This window comes from Mus musculus, chromosome 1 (genome assembly GCF_000001635.26).
Source record: "Mus musculus strain C57BL/6J chromosome 1, GRCm38.p6 C57BL/6J".
NCBI lineage: Eukaryota > Metazoa > Chordata > Mammalia > Rodentia > Muridae > Mus > Mus musculus.
The window spans coordinates 120,423,907-120,439,573 of NC_000067.6; the positions used below are offsets into that span (position 1 = coordinate 120,423,907).

General features: G+C 47.4%; 1 long non-coding RNA gene across 1 annotated transcript; it reads right to left on the reverse strand.

Moving 5' to 3' along the window:
- Positions 1-3,167: 3,167 nt before the first annotated feature.
- On the reverse strand, positions 3,168-11,834 carry Gm46154. The gene is made up of 3 exons (XR_001779375.1): positions 11,691-11,834; positions 10,155-10,317; positions 3,168-3,792 (listed from the first exon to the last, which is right to left on the reverse strand). It is a non-coding gene; the product is annotated as a predicted gene, 46154 (long non-coding RNA).
- Between the last annotated feature and the right edge of the window lie 3,833 nt (positions 11,835-15,667).

Genomic DNA, 15,667 nt, shown 5'->3' on the forward strand with positions numbered 1-15,667 from the left:
CCTGAAGTTACAAGATTAACAAGGCCCTCCCTGAAGTTGCATACGCAGAGACAACTGCCAGGCAGCAGAGACTCTGAGAATCAACTGTGTCTGCAGGTTGTTCAGGAGCTCTGGGCTTCAGCTTTCATAAGTGGTCACTCTTGGTGTACTGAGCCTTTCCGTGAGGGAGCTGCCATCTGTGCTCCTGTAAGGACCCCACCCCTGCCCCCAGTCAACTCACCAGCTCACAAAGCTGGACTTGGATGGAACGGGGTCCTTGGTCTGCCACTGGTGTCTTGTCTGTCGAATACAGACATTTGTTGTACCTCTCCTGGAAAGGTCAAGCAGCAAGCCCGTGTGAGGCCCCATGATCCTAAAAGCTCCAGTCGGCTCCCCTTCTCCTCTCCTCTGCATAGAGAGCTGTTTGATATGGAAGCCACAGGGCTCTGGACATTCTGGAGTTCCCCAAACAGACTTGTCAATTGATGGATTAATTTGTTGATCGAACGTTTTCCCAAATTAAACTTTCACGGTTTCTCTAGCAAAAGTCAATCCTCCTCTTGGGAGCATTCAAGTTTCGTTCTGGCCCTCTGGGGTGTTCAAGCTTGTAGTATATGCAGTACACACCCCAATGATAAAGTCCTCAATAACTACAGGAAGAGCTGGCAGGATGATTTAGATCTAAAGTCCAGAGCAAGGCAATTACGTCTGGCTCCCAGCTTTACAAAATTGAAATAATCTTTATCTGAATTTTAAAAGGTATGCTAACATTATAGCGTCAAATGTCAAATGTGGTGATGACTTATCCTACGTATATGAGAGGTGACACAGATGGGGCAGAGCCTTAATATGCATGTGGCCACCACTTAAAGGTTAAACACGTCTGCTGCGATCTGGTGAGCTAATTGTACTTTTATTGATCGAGTTTGGAATCTGAATAGCATCAGGGAAATGAAATTCTTAAAGCCAGCCTTACTGCTGTAGGCCTTCCTCATCCTCTCTGGACAAATGAGACATTTGGAGAGGGAGCTTGTCTCTTGAGGCTTGCTGTCCTGCTAAATTATTTTCTATTTCTCATTAATTCTTGTCTTCCTTTTGCCCACACCTCCAGTCCCTTCGTGCCCTCCCTTGCCTGTCTGAGTTGCTTCAGCTGTCAAAATCTCCTGCTCTCAGAGGCTGGTCCTCATTGCTCTTTGAGCTCCACCCTGTCTCAGTCCGGGGCTCCTGGGATCCAGCCATCAAGGCTTAATTATGTACTTCTGGAGTGGCTTGCTAATGATCTCATCTGTGGTTCCTGGGGCTCTGTCCATGGCAGACACTAGCTTTTGATATAGAAAACATGTTCTAAGTAACTGTAAGAACATGAAGCCTATAGGAGCTGCTTTAAGACTGGCACCAGGGCTTGAGAATGCAGCTTTGTTGGCACAGTGCTTGCTAAGCATGCACAAAGGCCAGTTTGATGCCCAGAAAGGCTTCCATAGGGGTATAAGCCTCAGAACCCAAACACCCAGGAGACGGGGGCAGGAGAATCAGAAGTTCAAGGTCATTCTTGAACTACGTACTGAGTTCCAGACGAGCCTGGGCTACATCACAGGCAAAAGCAAACAAGCAAAAATCAGAAAGGGGTATTAACAAGGTTCAAGCAAGTGTATTTGTGAGGGAGGAGGGAGGGAGGCAGGCTTATAGACTCAGGAAGCAAACAAAATGTTCAAGGTTCTGGAAGCTCCTGGACCCTACCTAACATTCTCAAGGCTTCTTCCCAACGCTATATAAATAGTGACTGTGGCTGGGGAGCGAAGACTCCCACCTTCTGTATGGCATGCTGGGAGAGCCAATGATACAGCTTTTGTAAATCTTCACCTAAGCTGGAGAGGGCTTTGCAGTGACGCAGCAGCTGCCTTTGAGTCTCCCACGCTCCTGTTAGTAACTCAAATATTCTTGCTGTCTCACCAAACTTGCCTTAGGTGATGCTGCCTCTTGGATCCGTCGTTGGTGTCCTAACTGGGGTTAGGAACAAACAGAAGTTTGTTCATGCCTCTTGGGGAAAAGTCAGACAGCAGGAGAAGCTGGAGGTCAGAAGAGCGTTGCTTGCGTGAGGGAGGGTGGGCTGCCTTTTGATATGTGTATGGGGGGGAGGGCATTTGTGGGAGATCCTGCAAACTAAATGGTTAAGGTGTATACATTATCATAGGAACATAAAACCTCAGTAAAAATAATATGGTTGTTGTTGAGCTTTTCCTATTTACTTATGCATTCTCTCTCTCTCTCTCTCTCTCTCTCTCTCTCACACACACACACACACACACACGTGTGCACACATGCATGCACTTTCTCTTTTCTGTGTATGTGTGTGTGTGTACCCACACTATCATCTATCTTTCTCAATGACTCTCTGCCTTATTTTTTGACGGACTGATCAGAAAACCCCAGGAATCTTCCCCTCTCTTCCCCCCCCCCCCCCGCCACCCCCCCGTCAAGGCTTGGATCACAGAGTGCCTGACTTGTCATGTGGGAGCTAGTGACCAGTCAGGTCCTTGTACTTATGGGGCAACCATTTTGCCCACCAAGCTGTTGCCTCACCCTGCACACCTGTACCAGCTTCCTTCCTTGGGCCCTCATCACTCCTCTTCCTCCCCCTCCTCACAAGCTATAAGAACAGCTCTCCAGGCTGCGAGTGGTGGCACATGCCTTTAAGCCCAGCACCCAGAGGCAGACGAAGAGGTGTCTCCATGAGTTCAAGGCGAGCCTGGTCTACAGAGTGAGTTCCAGGGCGACACAGAAAAACCTTGTCTCAGAAGAGAAAAAAGAAAGAATGGCTTTATGGACTTTCATTTCTGCCCTGCCCTGATCTCTCTCTTCAGAGACCTCACTGTGCCAACATCTGTCTGAGGCACTGGGGGCCTGAACTCCCCTCACTACCGTACCATGCCTCTCTTTAATCTGCCCAAGCAATAATAACTCTTCGAATTCCCTCCTTATCCCCGTGTCTCAGTGTCTTCTTGAGTCGTCATCCAAATCCCAGCACTTCTTCCTTGTCTCCCTCTGTCCACTCTCTCCCTTTACCCTTCTCTTCCTCCTTTCTTCCCCGCTCACCTCTTCTTCACTTTCACCCCCTCCTGCTCCCTCCCTCCCGGCTCCCTCCTACTTCTCCTCTTCCCTTTGACCCACATCCATGGAGCACAGCCCACAGCCAGGCAGGGAGGAATGCCAGTGTGCTCTGGGTGTCAGGTGCTTATGTCAGACTCCAACAGGTAAGAAAACATCGTGGCATGTGTCACACAGTGTCAGCCGGAGGAGAAAGCGGAACAGCTGAGAGTGGCTGTGGACCAGAGGCAGTGTAGAGCAGGAGATGGGGTGCCTGACAGAACATGGGAAGAAGCCAAATATTTGTGTAACAACAGAGAAAGTTCCTGGTGAGTTCAGAGAAACAGGCTGGGACCTGCAGAAAGGGACTCTGCCTTTACTGCGAATATCATGGGGCTATTTGATGTTTTGTGGTGGGGTGTGATGCTGCCAATGAAACATCCAACTTGCGGCGGGAGAGCTGGAGGAAGGCTCTGCAGTGTCTGGGTAGAGAGTAGCAAGGAGACCGTGGGGAGATGTCATGAGCCCTTCTAGGTGCTAACAGGGTCGCCGGAAAGGCTGACTCGGGGCCTGTTTTCAGGCTGCAGGTCCTCCGATGAAGGCCCCGGTGGAGACATTATCGTCACTCCAGAGACACGACATTAACAGCAAGTTGAATTATTTTTTCTGATTCTTTTGCAGTTTTTCCAGTCTCCTCCAACACCACAGCTCTCCAGGGATGTACAACACCTTTCAAGACAAGAGAAGAACACTGTGGAACTTAAATTCAAGGCAGCTGCTATTCTGCTGCTCGCTAGAGTTGCTGTCTGTGCTGATGTAGAGAGCATCTGTAAAGGCATTTCTGGAATCAGGATCAGAACATGGGCCCTAGAAGCTCTTACAACGAGGCTCAGCCTCAAAGACCAATTAGAGGCACAGTTAATAGTGGAAAGCAGAAAAAAGTGTTCAAAGTTCAAAGTAGAATGAAAAAGCCCACTTGCCCTGCCACCACCAAGTCCATCTCCAGGGTCCTTTCATGAGGTTTAGACTTAGACGGAGGGCAGGAGGCAGGAATGGCTAAGCAAGCCTGGTCAGGGTGTGACCTTTGGGCTAGGAGAGTGTGATCAGGGCATGGTCAGTTTGTGCTGGGGTGTGGTCAGGGCCTGGTCAGAGTGTGGTGAGTCTCCTGCAAGTGGCCTGACAAGTTGTCACAAGTGTGTGAACTCTCTTTCCAGGAGACAAATTCCTTCTCTGGCTAACATCAGGCATTAGTCTTTCCCTTCTGCCACTAGGAATGGACTTGAAGCATGGCTCAGCAGTTAAGAACACTTGATGCTCTTTTAGGGGACCCAGGTTCATTTCCCATCACCCACATCATGGCAGCTCACAACTATTTTTAACTCCAGGTACAGGGATCCAATGCTTTCTTCTGATCCCCCACAGACACTGCATGCATGCATATGCATACATATAAGTAAAATATTCACATACAAAAAATAAAAATTAATCAAATATATTAAAATAAATTGTCTTAGTTATGGTTTCCATTGCTGTGTAAAGACACCATGACCAAGGCAACTCTTACAAAGGCAAACATTTCATTGGGGCTGGCTTATAGTTCCAGAGCTTTAGTTCATTATCACCATAGTGGGAAGCATGGTGACATGCAGGCAGATGTGGTGCTGGAGATGGATCTTGATCTGAAGGCAGCAGAATAAGACTGTGTTACACTGAGCATAGCTCGAGCATAGGATACCTCAAAGCCTGCCCCAAAGTGATACACTTCCTCTAAAAAGGCCACACCTACTCTAACAAGGCCACACCTCCAAATAGTGCCACACCCTATGGGCCAAGCATTGAAACCCAGGCATGAGTCTATAGGGTTTATTCCTATTCAAACCACCACATAAATAAATAAAGATTCCAAGGGAAGTTCAAATGAGCAGTTCAGTTCACAGGTTAGCAGTGGCAGCTCAATCTACTTGCAAACACTTCAGGGATACATCAGCAGTCCAATTTGATGGAGTTGGGATAGCAAACATGAATCAGCAGTAGTGGCATGACTTACCAGAGACAGCCAGGCTTCAGCTTTGGCATAAGTCAACAGGAGGGACCAGGAGGACTACCAACAGTCGTTCTTGGCTGAGTCTCTCTCGGGGAAGCAAAGATCAGGGAAGACTAGAGACCCACAGTGTTGCACAGCTAGCCATGCCAGCAAGACTAGCTCTGTCTCCATCACTGTTGAGTCCTGTTTATACCCTCCAAACATCACATGTCCTCCACAGGTCTTGCCACACAGAACGTGCGTCTGTCTGAGCTTAACCATCACCCATCTCTAAAGGTTATTAAAAGAAAGTGGTAGGCAGCCTGGAATATCCCCTTTTATTTTTGTTAAAAAAAAAAAAAACACAACCAAGGGAAAGCTTAAAGACTAATTGGGTCATGTGTAGAGGACACAGAACCCAGCTGGAGGAGGTTTCACTGCACAAATCTATGACAATTTAGGCATCAAAGAGAATGGCGTTAGTAATGGATATTAGCACACTGAAAAAAATTAATGAGTTTATCGCTATGAGAGAGGAGAGGGTGGAGGGGAGAGAGGGAAAGGATACAAGGATAAAAGTTAAGTCTTCAGAAGAAGGTCGATTAATAAGAGTAGGGGGAGGGGCAAAGGAGTTTATAAAGCCACCATATTATAACCAGTAGCATAACAATTGATTTAGACGAGGAATTCTGTAAAAGGTCATTAAAGTAAATATACTCACATGGACTGTCAAACACATCTCCTGCCCCTTGTCTATTTATGACAGTATTCTCATGTTACCAGCTGGTGCCCAAGTCTCAAGTAACACGGAACCATTTATAAAACGATATGTTTTCTTTACATATCTATGATAGATAATTTATAAACTAATCACATAGTATATTAATAACAAATAATGTATAGCAAGGACAAAAATAATATATAACTAATAATAATATGCAACAAAAGCAGTTACAATGATGAATCTATTTTGTGAGGCAGGGTCTTTCTTTGTAGCTGAGGATGACCTTGGTCCTCCTGCCTTTATCTCATGACTGCTATCATGCCTGGCTTTCATGGTGCTAGGGCTTCTACCCAGGGCTTTATGCAAGTTAGTCTATTACCACCAACTGAGGTGCGTCCTCACCCATTAAATCATATTTTATAATGAAAGTTATATGAATGTGCCGTCCACTTAACAATCTCACCGTTACTGCACAGTTTCACTTGGAGTAGCCACTTCCCAATTTCTTGTTGGATCCCCTGGACTGCCAGCGTTCTATGTCTTGCTCTCTGACGTCATTACTAAGTAAAGCAAGGGTTACCTGATTATGTGTACTCAAGTTCCACAACAGTTGGTCTGATGACCACGAGGGCTGCTGACTGGCTGGCAGGGAGGCAGGCAGGCAGCGTTTACAGTTGTATATACTCTGGGTAGTAGTGTGAGTCATGTCTGAGGCATGAAGTCACAAGGCAGTGCAAAAAATTTCATCAAGACATTTTAGTATTGCAAACAACTTGAACTGTATCTACTGTTTATTTCTGGAATTTTCCATTTAATATTTTCAGCCAATAATTGATAATGAATGCCTGAAATGACAGTAAGTGACAAAAGAGAAGTGACAAAAGCTACAAGTGCATTGTACAGAAATATCCTCCAAATTGAAACTTTCCCTCCAGGAGGTAGAGGCTCATAAGCCTCAGGGTATAATATAGTCGTCTTCCTACTTCTGTGTGTGCATGAGAGAGAGAGAGAGAGAGAGAGAGAGAGAGAGAGAGAGAGAGAGAGAGAGAAAACCTGTTTCAAAAAATGCAGTGGAGAGCAATAGAAGAAGACACTGGTGGCATTAGTGCGGTTTGTGAATCTGCAGAAGACCATCCATATACCCCACCCGTCCCCTCCTGGCACACTGAAGGATGGAGTACCTTGGTGTCTGCAACTTAATTTCAAATGGTTCAGAGGCGAGGGGAAGGGGTGGAGAATATAAATCTTGGTGAAGGATTTCAGACCATGAGAAGGTCAGGAGAGATGGGTATTTAGAGAGAGATGTTCTACAAGTCTGAGAAGGGCTGGAGATGGAAAAAGATGGAGAAGAATGTAGATTAAGGTGTCCAAGAAGCTGTGATGGAGGTATGTTCTAAGACCTTCCCTCTTCTCTGTATAGAAAAAAACCCCACCTAAATTCAAGCTATGGGCTACACAGGACACTGTGGCCCCGAGCAAAGCTGGACAAGTCAGGAGAGAAGGCCCAGCCTGCCCTTCTCTCACCGAAGACTACTTCAGAGCAGCATGTTGTCCTTTGATACACAGCTGGAGAGGCGGCACAGTGAGTAAAGGCATTTGCTGTGCAAATATGAAGCCAGTTCAAATCCCCGGCAGCCATGTCAAAAACTGTGCATGCAGAGTGGATGCAGGTCAGGTCTGGGAGCTCAGTGGGTAGTCGACATAAACAAAGCATGAGCATCTGGCTTAGTGAGAGACCCTGTCTCAGGGGAGTAAGGAGGAGAGTGACAGAGGAATTCTGCTGGCATTCTCCTCAGGCCTCTGCATGCATTCACATATCTATACATTCACGTGCATGCACCTCACACATACCACAACACACAGAAAACAAAATGCATATGCAACACACACACACAAAGCCAAAATGCATATGCAAACACACACACACACACACACACACACACACACACAAAAATATACAGGTCAAATCCTCTGTTCCCCGCAGCCCCTCCTCTGAGGCGCCTGCCCAGCCCATCACAAATGACGGAATGCACTATAGGAGCAATGATTCCCTCCAACACAATAATTACAAAACACTTAGTGCTCTTTCTAAATGATTATACGTTTTATTTAAATATTTATCTTTCTCAAATTTGACTGAAAATCTATAAGTAATTAGTTATCAGCCCAGCTACTGGGCTGACAGGCAGTTTCCTTAATTTTCTATGCAGTCGACAGGGTTTTAACTCTGAAATTATTCTAGTCACAGCATCCTTCAAAGGTCTAAATGGAAAAAAAAAGTTAAATGCCTTAATATCTTTGAGATTTGCAAAGATATTTGAGGATTTGCTGAGGGATTCGGTGTAGGATGAAGAAAGTGTTTTGTTAGCGCGGAGGCTAACTTGCATCTCCACTTTGAAAGGAAATGTGGGATCTGAATGCACAGAGAGGGCTGAGATGAGAGAGCTCGCGCAGTCATTTGTGTCTCTGCAGCCTGTGCCTTTGAGGCCTAGGTTACGCTGGTTCAGAGGCCTGTGGGACTGTGTGCTCCCTTCCTCTGGCAAGGGTAACCACAGTGAACAAGGATAAAATGCAAACTAGCAAACACTAATTATAAGGTGTCTAAATTATCATTGAAGTGCAGGTCCCATCACCAGCAAATGCTCACCAGTAAGCTATAATTCTGTAGGGACTGAGCTGTCAGGGAGGGGAGGGGAAGGATCAGGCTTGTGCCCTGCCCTGGGTGGGGTTTTACCTCTTTGAATCTTTTTAAAGATAGGGTCTCACAAGGTAGCCCCAACTGGCCTGGAACTCTCTCTATAGACCAGGCTGTTCTCAAGCTCTGAGATCTGCCTGCTTCTACCTTTCAAGTGCTGGGATTAAAGCTCTGTGTCTCCCTGTCTGGCCTTACTTCGTTGGTTTGTCCTCATAATTTTCTAGAGTCCTGGGCTAGGTCACCCTGGCCTGCAGTCCTGCTTGGCCTGGCACTTGCCTCTGTCACTGGGCATGCTTTAGGTTTTCATGCCCTGTCATTGTTTCTGCAGAGCTCAGTAAAGAAACTTTCCGTATGTAAGTGAAGTGCTGGCCTTGCAAGCACCAGTCCTGAGTTCGAGCCTCAGCAGCTCTGTAAGAAAGGCTGGCTGTCAGTGGCATATACTGGTGACCCTAGCTCTGGGGAAGTGCACACAGGAGGATCCCTGGATCTCTTGGCCAGTCAGCTTAGTCTGCTTCTACTTGGTGTGCTCCAGGCCAGTGAGAGACCTTGTCAAAAAAAAAAAAAAAACCAAAAAAAAAAAAAAAACCAAAAAAAAAAAAAAAAACCACCAAAAAAAAAAACCAAAGACAACCCACACACACACAAAGAAGAAGAAAGCAAAAGGAAGGTGGATGATGCCGTGCCTAAGGTTGCTCTCTGACCTCCATGTGCTTGTGTTTGTGCACCTATACGCACACACACACACACACACACACACACACACATATATACATGTCATATGCACATGTACACACACACACATATATACACATGTCATATGCACATGTACACACATACACACACCCACACACACATACACACACACATATATACATGTCATATGCACATGTACACACACACACATATATACACATGTCATATGCACATGTACACACACACACACACACACACACACACACACACTCTTGTCCTTAGTTAAGAAAGTCAATCATAGATGCCCAGGTCAGCACTTGGGGCTGTGCTCCCAGGTACAGCCAAACCCAGGCATGGTTTTGACTGTGGCTCTGCTGTGGCACAGCACTTAGTTCTTCCAAACACAGGCACACAGAGCTCTGTGCATATGTGCACCGAGAACTATCATTGTCACATGATCTGGGTGCGGCGGTACATGATCATAGTCCCAGTACTTGGGAGACTGAGGCAAGAGGATTACTATGACTGTCTGCCTTCATAGCTAGACCCTTTCAAAATCGACCCCTACCCAAGAACTATTTTGTGCATTTAAGAGTTGGGCATAAGAGGTCTTCGGAAGGCAGTTATGTTACGTCTTAGTTATTTTTTCTATTGCTCTGAAAAAACCATGACCAAAAGAGATTTTGATAGAGAGTGTTTGTTTCCGTTTACAGTTCTACATCACAGTCCATCATCCAAGAAAGTCAAGGCAGGAACTCAGGATGAGGACCTGGAGGGAAGAGCTGATGCAGAGGCCATGGAGGGATACTGCTTACTTGCTTGCTCAGTCTGCTTTTGAATTGCACCCCTGTGTGGTTCCAGGTTCTGCCTCTCCTCCCAGGGTGTCCAGAAACCACAGGTGCACTGACTAGGAGAGGACAGGGTCAAGTCTGGAATGGTCAGGATGCACAACCCACCTTTTCCCTTCAGGGTGCCAGACGCAGCTGCCTGCCAGGCCAGGAGGGAGTGAAGCAGAATCCAGATGGAGGTCTTCTCTGATGATCTTTAATGAAGCAGCTCTCTGAAACGATCTTAGCTTGTTCGAATGTTTCTTTATTTAGGGGGGATCTGAATGCATACCTTTATTCGGGGTGAACCAAGTATTATGTAGTTTGTGGGGGAGCATATCCAGTGTGAGAAAAGGTCATTGGCTAAAGACTAAGGTCCTTAGATGTCTCATTAGCATGGAGAGGCATTCCAGGTGACTGCCTGTGACCTGGTTGGAAGTCACCTGGTCACATGCTCTGAGGCAGGCATGGGAACAGGAAAGGAGCTAGTTCCACCCCTGCCTCTCTCAAGTTTTGAGATTTCCGGGGTTTGAACATGCTCTACCTTGCTATTTCCACGAGTTCCTCTTGTGGCATGGTCCACGTGCCCCACACCCCATGGCTACCAGCTCAAAGGAGGGACAGTGAGCTGAGCCCTCTCTCATCAACCATTAATCAAGAAAAGGCCCACAGGCAAATTCAGTGGGAACATTTTTCTCGGTTGAGATTCCTCTTCTCAAGTGACTCTAGTTTGTGTCAGGTTAACACAAAACTTACTAGGACCACTCTATCCCCTGGGAGGACCTTTCTCCTTTCCATGTCTGCTTCTGCATGACGAAAAGAAAACAGGCTTTTCCCTTCAGAATTCTTGCAGGTTCCAGCCTCCCCCACCTGCAGAATGGGCCAGTTGAGAAGCTGGTGCACCAAAGCCTGGTCTCTCAGCCTGGGCTACATGAGAACCTGTCTCCACCTCTAACTCCACTGAGGAACTGGGGGACTCTGATCTTGTCTTCCTGAGCTGGCTGGCCAACTGTCTTAACCCGGCCTTCTTAGAAATGAGGGCCAAGCAGGGATGCTCTGTGGAATGCAATCAGATCTTGAGTCAGACCTGCCACTTCTGAAGGAAAGATGAACCTGCTGACAGTCCCCCCATGACGCTAGCCCTTTACCTTCACCACATGCCCCCAACCTCTCCCTCCAACTTACAGCCCCTCGAGGGTTCTCAACTGGCAGGTGGAGGTGCCTTTGGACCTGGCCTCTTTGTTTACCATCAGTGTCACAGATACAACTCCTGTTTCTCCTGGTGGGTTTTCTGATCTGTTCTCTCAGCTTTGTTAGCTGAGCACTTAGTCTCTCTGACTGGCTGGTCTAAGCTTGGGCAACCAAACTGTGTCTTCCCGGTGCATCAGCCTCTCCCCTTCCACCCACCCCTGCATGTCTTCCCTGCCTACTTCTGCATACTGCCCCAGTTCCCTCCTGTCTCTTCAATCCAGCCTATACTTGCAGAACTCCATCTGACCCTCATTGGTCCCCCAATGGGAGCCAAGCTCTCTTGTATCAAGTGGACTGACTCAAATCTGGACTCTAGTTATAGAACAAAGTGTCGGAAACCCAGGGTAGAGGAGGGAGCTGGCTTTGATGTGATTGATGGGCTCCTGGGTTGTGGACCTATCATAGCTGCGTTACCTGGGTTCGTGCTAAACAGTAGACCTGGAGCGCCTGAGAATCACCTGGAGGCATAGCTCCCATCAGCTGTTGGATCTCCAAGATTAGCTGAGATGTGGTACTAGTTGGGCTGTGGAGTATCAGGTGAATGCGGGCCCTGAAGCAGGAAGTGGGAAGCAGGAAGCAGGAAGTGAGAAGCAGAAAGCAGGAATCAGGAAACAGGAAGCAGGAAGCAGGAAGCAGAAAACACTCTCCATTCATCCTCATACAGCTTGCCTACTGCCAAGTAGACAGTCAATAAACAAGGAAATAATTAGTTGCACGGCTCATTAGGAAGGGACTTATTCCAAGAACAACAAAAATCAAGTGGGAAGGGGAATGAAGGCTCAGAGCAGGGGATTACTTTCCATCCAGGTGGCTGTGATAGGAATGGAGGCTGTGAGCAACTGCCAGGGGGGAAGGAACATTCTAAGACAATGCAGTCCCTGGTGCAACAGCCCATGTGGCAGGACATACCTGAAACACACGTGGCATGGAAAGGCAGGTCAGTAGTCAGCCCAAGAGTGAATGTGTATTATTTAATATCATTTCTGGCCATTGTAAAAAAATGTTCTGATTAAAGCAACTCAAGGAAGAAAGGATTTATTTAGCTTACACCCCCAGATGATATAGTCTGTCTCTGTAGGAAAGTCAAGGCAGTATGGGCTAGTCATACCCACAGGAGTAGAGAGCAGTGGGTGAATGTGTGCCTGCTACTGCCTGGCTCACTCTCTCTGTTCCATCCAGCCCATGAAATCCTGCCTGCATGCTTTCAGGCCCTTCCCACTCAGAAAACCCAGCACAGGCCAGCCTAATCTAGATAATTCCTCAATGAGGCTCCCCTTCCAGGAGATTCTAGATGGTATCAAGAAAACAAGTAAAAGCAGCCATCACAGCAGGAAGTGGGATCAGAGACTGGATAGCAAAGAGGGCTTAAACAGGGAAAGGGGCATGATTTTACTGAGGCTGACACAGGGCTGCCCTAACCACTGTACTGGGGCAAGATGTCAGAGGGCTTAGGCTATACTGCTGTGATCCATGAAGGGAATGATGATACCTTGTGCCAAGGGTGGGCAGAGGGTGATGAAGGCAGTGTTGAAACTTCAGAAGTGGATGGAGGTGAAGCATGTGGGATGTGCCTCATGAAAGACTCCAGGACTGTGGTCCACAGAGCCCAAGCAAAGGAGTTGCTTGTGACTGACATGGGAGACTGCAAACACGGCGGACTTGGAAGGAAGATGGGGTTATTCATTCGCTGACCTGTGACCAGACGACGCCTGTGGGCACTGAGAGTTCTCAAGCAGTGTGTCAGGATTGCAGATTGAGGGGAATAAGCATTAACTCAGTCCTACACCTTACAGCCCCAGGAGTCCTATATATCAGCTATGGGATCAAATATCACACACCCCAGCGACTACTCTGGAGCAGAATGTGGGCTTTCAAGAATATGTAGTAGGCCAGCTGACCTAGTTTGGAGAGTGGTTGGTGGTTGGAGGAGGTGATAATCCAATGTTGGTATGAAAGAGGAGCAATGGTTAACTATGTGGAAAGTTTGGTGTGGGCACAGTGTCCTAGTAAGAGGAAACTTGTCAAGGTCCTGTAGTCAGAGGAAGTGTGAGGGTCCAGGGCATTTGAGAAAGAGTGGAACATACGATGTCTGGGAGGGTAGGAAAGAAAGAGCATGGTGAGAGAAGAGACTGGACAGTACAGGGACAGGCAGACCAGGCTGGACAGTCATGTCAACTTGGTCATGTAAATTTTTCTCTTCTCATTTGACAGATGTGGAAGCTGTCCCTGGTAGTGGAGCAAGGTGTCCAAGCCACCCAGCTAGCAGGCAGTAGAACTCATACCTGCCTTGTCCTGAGAGGTCTTCCTGTTGGAAGCATTGTCAAGGCTCATCAAGTGCACTGAAACTGAGGGAAGGTCTGTCAGGCTGGGAACCCAGGACACAGTCAAGGATGTAAGCTGGGACTCTGAGGTCTGTCTCCGAGTTCTGTGTGTCTTGCAGCAACCACATTCCTGTTTCTCCCATGTGCTATTCTGCTGGACATTTTTCTCTTTGATTTGATGGCTATACAATTAATCTCATCTGACAGGTGAGGAGGGGTCTCCCCTACCATGGTCCCCAAGCTTCCTGGAGAGTAAATATTGATTTTGGGAACTGGGGTGGAGGGCAGATTCACTTGTGAATCGATTCTGAGTCAAACCACATCTTGAGTGGCATCCTGCGATGAAGGATGGTACCTTGTCCTTTTGGCTGGCACACTGAATATGAGAGGAGGTGGGGGCTCTCCACAGACCACCAGAAAAAAGTTAGGAGCTCCACACAGCATCCTTGATGAACGAATGCTGGGCCTACCCTGGAATGAGGTTGTCTGATGAAGGGACTGTTGGCAGACCCTTCTGAGTAACAGGCACAGGGTTTGGCTCTGTGAGGACTGTCTGAGAGGCTTCAGTCAGCTGAGCCCTGTGCCCTGCACTGGAGCACAAGTCGTCTTATACACCCAGTCTGCTTAGGAAAGAAGCTATGTGTCTCCAGTAGTCACGTGGGTCCAAGCTGCCTGTTTTCTGTTCTGGAGGCCAGTCTTCAGCTTCCCTGGAAAGACTAGGGTGTCCTTACCTGGATGGCTTGTTTCAGTAGTACCATCACTAAATGGCTCTCAAGGAGACTTGCATGTCCCAGGAATGGAGGACAAAGAGACAAGAGCCCAAACACACCTTAGGGTGAAATGAAGTCTCACTGCTATAGCAACTTCAAACTGCAGCTCAGACCTAAAGCTGAGATGCCTGGCTTATTGAACAGATGCTGAGCCATTCCACTGATAAAAAGCTCAAGTATATCTAGACTGCTCTTTCCTATGTATTGAAACATTTTCTCTCGGAGGGTGTATGGGAGTACAGAGGAAGGAAGAGGGACCAAGGACCAAGGAGCAGGGAGAAGGGAGGAAAAAAAAAGGACCAGGAATCAGGGAAGAGGGAGCAGGGAGGAAGAGGGAGGAGGAATGAGAAAGGAGGAACCAGGGAGGAGGAAGGAGGAACAAAGGATGATTGCACAGGGAGGGAGGAGCAGGGAAATCATTTAAGTGTTATAAAATATAAAGCAGTGTAATTGTGGTGGTGACGGGAATACCTTGGCAGGCCCATACCGAGTGTCCCCTTGAGGAATTAGGGGGACATTAGGCCATGTGACAGACTTAATGTAAAGAAAGTTTATTGAGAAAGGGCAGGGAGTAGGGCCCTGGAAAGGGGGAGAGGCAGAGAGGCAGAGAAAAGGGGGGAGAAGGACAGAAAGGGAGAAAGAAAGGAAGAGAGGCCAACTGGGAACATGTGGAGAGAGAGAGAAAGAGAGAGAGAGAGAGAGAGAGAGAGAGAGAGAGAGAGAGAGAATGAAGAAGGGGAAAGGCTGGAGAAGGCTGGCGGCACAGATGGCAGGTGATGATGTATCACTAGGTAGCTGTTGGACGAAGCCTAGGGGAATCATCCATAAGCCAACAATAAGGCCCAGGAAGTAAACAAAACTCACAAGGCTCAGGAAGCTTCTGAAACGTATGAGGCTATGGCCAGTGCTGGGTAAGCAGTAAGGACTGGTGGGGAGGGGAAACTTCTACAGGACGCTCCAGGATGCAGCTTTTGTGAGTCTTCACCTTTGCTGGGTGGGTTTTTTTTTTTTTTTTTTTTTTTTTTACTGCTGTTCCTCTCATTGAGTCACCCATTCTTTTCATAAGGAACTCCAATTAACTCACTGCTTCTGAAAGGCTTGTTTCTTTAGTCTGTCGTCAGTATTATAGACATTGGTTCACATCTTCACAGGAAAAGCCACACAACACTCTGCCCTCTTGCTTGCTTCCTAACTTTGTACCCTGGAGAGTCACAGGCTGCCACCAGGAGCTGTGTGATTGGGTTTCAGTCATTATCAGGCCTAGGGCACCACCAGACCAAAGTCTAAGAGATGTACTTCA